The following is a 6,063-nucleotide window of genomic DNA, read 5'->3' on the forward strand; positions in this document are numbered from 1 at the left end:
CTTCAAAGATAAAACAATGTAAAATACATAAAGAAAAATATTACTCTTTCAATATGTGTTTCTACCTCCCATTTCTAACCTCAACCAGCAACCTCGGTAACCAGTGTAGACAGCATGGCATGTATCCTTCTGTCCCCTTCTCCCTGCTCGTGTGGGAGGGACTTTACTTAGTAGGATTGTCACTGTGACACTCACTGCAGCCCACTTTTTGCACTGAATAGGACATCACATTCACATCACTGTAGACTAACTCATTCTTTTTAACTGCTACATAAAATTATCAGGGATGCTTTTTTATTTCCTTAACTTGTTCACACCAAGTTTAGCCCAGACAAAAATATAATGTGGTACAGGACAAATCTGAATGTTCAAACTTTCAAGAAGCACCACACTCACAGTATGAAAAATACAACTGGGGTGGCCGGTTAGCTCAGGTAGTTAGAGCACAGGCTCATAACACCAAGGTTGCCCATTTGATCCCTACGTGGGCCAGGGAGCTGCACCCTCCACAACTAGATTGAAATAACTACTTGATTTGGAGCTGATGGATCCTGGAAAAACAGTTACCCAATTAAAAAAATATATATTTTTTTTTTAAATGAGTAACAGTAAAAATGACTAAATGGCATTGAGGCAATTAAATATTTTATTAAAATGATAAAAATAAGTATTTTAATCTCCATTTTGGAGCTTGAGTAATCTATGGTGCCTCATGACTATGCCTCTGAGAAATAGGGAAAATAGAAACTAAGTATATGAGTTATCTATTATTATACCTGTTATTTTTCATAGTGTCAGGATAAAGATTTAATTTGGAAATAAGTTGAGAAAAAAAGCATCTTTTCTTTCGGAAGCTTTCCCCTTCTCTGTACACTATGACATTCATTTTTTTGAGCCCAGAGGGTTTGAATAAGGTCGGCTTCTGGGTGGCTTTGGTGCCGTGCTGGCGCCTGGGCACTGGCACTGTGACCCCTGCTGTGTGTTCCATTTGGGACCCCGAGCGCAGAACTCAGCCTCCCTATAAGCTGGTCTGTAGGCTCATGGTACCTGCACACCAGCCGCTTCCTCCAGCATTTAAGGTAAGGGAGGCACACTGGACTCGCCATTATCACAGCTCTGCAGACTTTTGCACGAATGACAACGTACCGACGAGGACGATGATGTCAGGGGTCAAGGTGCCTGTGCTGTGACCCCTGACCCCTAACCCCAGGGGATCTGTTAGCATCCCAGCAGCTGACTCTCATCACCACCGTGTTCACAGCGGCAATGTTTAGGGGTAGGTGTGACGGAGTGTGGTGAGTACAGCCAGTGAGAAGAGGACAGGCCTGGCGAACAGCAGACGCTTTCTGTCTAATGAACAGCTCAGTGGAGCGGAAGGGGAAGACGTGCCCTTGCAATCCCATTTCCCACGATGCCATGCCTTGGGCTGTAAGGGCTGGGCCTACTCCAGGGTGCCAGGATGGGGCGGGCAGACCTGGGTAGCGCAGGTGGACCTGTCACTCAGGAAGGGCCAGGGCCACCAGCACTGCCTGTAGTTAAGCTGTGGTCCTCGCACCAGCACTTCTCCCCTCCCACCTGCCAGGCTGCGCACGACCATCGACCTGAGGAAACAGACTCAGGCGTCTACCAGCCCCATCAGTCAGTCAACTCAGAGTCATACGCAGACGTGTCCTGTTCCAGGTGTGACGAGCAAAACCACTCCCGAGGCACAGGCTGACTGGAGACAAGCCTTGTGGGAAAAGGAATGTTTCATATTTACGTTGGTAACAGATGCTTTAGGAGTAAGTAGCATTGCCCTGTTACAGTCCCCTGGCTCTCTGACAGCACAGCCCCAGGAAGCAGTATACCCTCCAGCAGGGCTGTCCTTGGAAAGCCAGTTTTGTCACTCTGAATCTGCATGAGATGGTGACAGCAGAGGCTCCTGGCTGCAGGCTGCCGCCCAGAACGGAGCACCATTGCGGGTCCACTATCTAAGCTGAGGGGTTGGAGACAGCGGCAGAGGCAGGACGGTCCCCCCGACTTCCCCCCACTCACCCCTCCTCCCAGAACAGGTCACAGAACCACCCTGTGAGAGGTTCCTGCTCTGCACCTGGAGGAAGCCAGACACTCTTCTCCCTGGAACGGGACCTGGGGGCCCAGCCACCTGCACAAACAGGCTCGTGAGCTCCCCGTATCCCAGTTACTGCCTCGCCACCTACGGCCTCGGCCCAGACCCACTCTGCTTGTCCACTCTGCACAAACGTATCGCTTCTTGTCTAAAAGGTGTAAGAGCTTCCTGCTGCCATCATTTCAGGTCCTCATTCTCTTCTGAAGCCTCCCACGTACACGTACAAATTCAATAAAATGAGTATGCTTTTCTCCTGTGAGTCTGTCTTTGTCCTTCAATGTCCAGCCAGGGACCCTACTGGGGAGAGGAAACCGTCTTCCTCTCCTCCAAGGCACTGACTTCCAAGTTCTAGAAGATAATCCACTTACTGTACTCCCAAACTAAGGCCCATCTGAAGTATGCGGTTTCTTAAGCACTGATCAACACGAAAGTTTTTAAAGATTACTTCCCTTTTTTTCCACCAGTGGTCATATTATCATTCTTGCCACGGCCATTGAGTAAGAAAAATTACAGAGTTAAATGGAGAAACCCAACTGTGTAACACATCTCTGTGATAAAAGCAGTTGTGGACAGTGTCAGCCAAATCTGTACTAGTTTATTTACTAGTAAATATACTCTTTAAAGAGAGCCATTTTAGAAGGCTTATTTTGTCAACAATTTTTGGTAATGATATTATGGGTTGTTTTTATTTTAATGATTGTCAAATAAAATCAAGGAGCTAGACCTGCATAAGTGTTTACCATCAAAGAATGCAAAAAAGAAAAAGAAATTGATTGTCACCAAGAAAATTGCCCTGAAGATACTATGTCACTACTGTAGATGATTACAATTTAAAAGAACCAATTAATTAGATATTTTATTTGCCAATAGTGGCATTACTACATTAAGAACTTAACAAATTTTTCTTTAAACCTGAAGTATATTTACTATTGCTGTTGGGGAAATCAAAACAAAAATCTCTTCCAAACCCAGAAATTCTCTCCATAAAGGTAGTAGTAGAGAAAGAAACTTTAGTTACTGAGTAAGCGTTAAAGCACAATGGGATATGAATCACAGGCAATTTGCTTACAGACTGCAGAAGCAGAAACAAACGTTGCCTTTTTATGGAGCCAAGCAGACACAACCACTCCATGCGTATTCTCACGATAGACACCAACCAGTCCTCATGACCGTCCTCAGACCGGACAGCACGGTGTGTCACACGGAATTCATCCTAGATTCACCTGGTAATTGGTGAATTAATTGGCAATTCACCTGGCCATGTGCGTTAAGCAACTGGCTGTATCCAAAGGAGAAACAGACTTCTATCTTTACGACATGAGGTAGTTTTCCAACTTGGAGCCAGGTGGCCCTCCAAAGTTAGGCTCTGACCCTCCACAGACACGAGGAGACGGGTGCTATCTTCGTGGATGATGGCATTTCAAAGAGATGGCCCCCGGGGCCTTGAGAAAGACACAGCTGGGCTGTAAAGCTGACCAAAGACCTATCTAGTCTCCAAAAGGATTTACGTACATTTCAAAGAAATGAGAAAGTACTTACAATTAAAACTTTTCTAAAGTAAATGTTCTGAGTAGAAGAAGGAGGGGAGTAAAACATCTTCACTGGGAGAAGGCAACCTCCTATTTTTAATGCATTTGTCCTCACACTGGTTACCCCAAATTAGGGATTCTGAAAGCTGGGAAACTGGGCTACGTGTTTCACGATGTACGCATAACTTTTCTTTCATATAATATCATTTCAAGGAGAACCCTCTCCTCAAAGAAATGTTCATGGCTGAGTAAAAGTATGATCTAGCAAAAAAACAGAAAAGATAACTGCCAATTACAGAAAGAGTTAAAAATGAAATGCACAAGATGTCGTGAGAGCATGTGTGTGGAGAGAATTAACTTGTTTGGATGGTAGGAAAGGCTTCTCTCAACTTGTGACAATGTGGTGTCCTGAAGAATGAGCCGACCGTGCTGAGGGAACAGCTGTAAGTGGGAGGCGGTTTCCAACCCTGGAACTGGTGGCTCACATTCTGAACGCTTGCTCTGCTTACTCCGAGAGCAGTACGCCATGATCCCCACCTTACAGGTGAGGAAAAGGAGCTGGGAGGGTGCTGAGGTGTAAGGGACCTTCCCCAGGTCACCCAGCTACCGCATGCAGTCCAGGAAGAGCTCTGCTGAGTCCAACAGCGGTGCCCTGATGCCCTGACCTCCTTAATCAGCTCCGAGCCCTTTCTATTACTAAGCAGATTCTTCCTCTTTTGTTTGCAGAATCTCTGGTGACACACATCAGCAGCTGCTACAAAACCCAACACTGTGTTCTTTTACACCAAAAGGGGGAGAACGGCCTGAGCGAGATGCACAGGTCAGTCAGTCACGGTGACACAGAGTCAATCCGTCTGTATTAGGCCCCTGCCTACAGCTCCCTTGGGGACGGTGGCCCTGTGTCCTCGAGTGGCTTCTGTTCTGGTTGTGGAGGAAAACACCCATGCCGGCAGGTGAAGATGACAGGCGGAGGTGGACACAAGATGCCATCATGGCAGAGATGGACCACTGACTCCTTAGAACTGCAGAGCCCCTGTGTGTGCCAGGTGCTGTTCACGGATGGGCACACAGGCGCCCCGGGAACGGGACGCACGCAACTCTCCAGTCTATCTCAAGCTCCGGCAGCCACTCCCATCCCCAGGTCTGTCACACGTGGGTCGCACAGCTGTGCCATCAAAACTCCCCAGGGGTCTGCATGGGTAGGGAGCACGGCTGGCCAGCTCCAGTCAGGAAGAAGGGCCCAGACCGTCCTCTAAAACCTAAATCGTGACTTTTGCTCTGTTCCCTGGCTTTTGGCTGGTGTGCTCTTCATTGTGATTGCTCTGCGAAATGTGTCAAACGGTGGCCTTAAAACAAGACGCTGAGGTCCTGACTCCTGGCACATGTGACCGTCATCTCACTGGGGAACAAGATCTCTGCAGATGTCATGAAGTGAAGGGAGTCGAGATGAAGCCATCCTAGATTAACTGGGTGACCCTAAACCCAATGATGAGTGTCCCTACAAGAGAAAAGAGAAGATGTAGAGGGGAGCCACGTGGAGACCGAGGCAGAGGTGGGAGAGAGGCAGCCACAGCCCAGGGATGCCAGTAGCCCCCAGAAGCTGGGAGAGGCAGGGAGGACCATCCCCTGGGGCCTCAGGAGGGAGCGCGGCCCTGGGACAGCTCCATCGGACTTCTGGCCTCCAGGCCTGTGAGAGAATAGATGTCTGCTCTGTTCCTAAACCACCATGTTTATGGTAATTTGTGAATGGCAGCCCTTAGGATGCTGATACTCTCCATTTTGTAAAACAGTTTTTTAGAACAGCTGATAATTTCTAGGAAAAATGAGAGGCCATTCCGTAGAATTCCCATACTCCTGGGACCCAGTAATGAACTTCCTACATTAGCGGTGCGTTTGTTATTGTTGATGAACCCACACTGGTGCATTGTTCCTAGCTAAGGGGCAGCTGGTTCTGACTCCCTTAGCTTTCCCCTAACGTCCTCCTTATGCCCAGAATCCCACGCTACGCTTCGCTGTCTCATCTCCTTAGGCGTTTGCATACTTTTGATCCAGCAACTCAACATCCCAGAATCTTCTCTAAGGTAATAGTCACAGGTGTGTGTAAAGGTTAAGCCCCAGTGATGTTCGCTGTTAATGCAAGAAAGTATTAAAGAGCCAAAGGGCTTTTGCATGTGGGTTATCTCTCTGCATATTCGCCACAGCAGGAATTAACACAGGAAAATTCTAAGTGCTTATTAATTCACGTAAAAATAGCTATACTCAGTACACACTAATACCGTATTTGCCGGCGTATAAGACGATTTTTTGGCCCTGAAAAATATGCCTCCAAGTGGGGGGCTCGTCTTATACGCCAGGTACACTTCAGATAGACTGCCCATAGTGCTTGCCCCGTGCCATAGTGGCCTCCCGATGCCCGCCCACTTCATT

The 6,063-nt window shown here is 47.6% G+C and overlaps 1 long non-coding RNA gene across 5 annotated transcripts in view; it reads right to left on the minus strand.

Annotated features, from left to right (window-relative positions):
* The window catches only part of LOC109387590 (uncharacterized), a 74,667-nt gene that overhangs the window by 25,992 nt on the left and 42,612 nt on the right, over positions 1–6,063 (minus strand). The gene's annotated exons all lie outside the window — the stretch shown is intronic.

Source organism: Hipposideros armiger, unplaced genomic scaffold (assembly GCF_001890085.2).
Source record: "Hipposideros armiger isolate ML-2016 unplaced genomic scaffold, ASM189008v1 scaffold_163, whole genome shotgun sequence".
Classification (NCBI taxonomy): domain Eukaryota; kingdom Metazoa; phylum Chordata; class Mammalia; order Chiroptera; family Hipposideridae; genus Hipposideros; species Hipposideros armiger.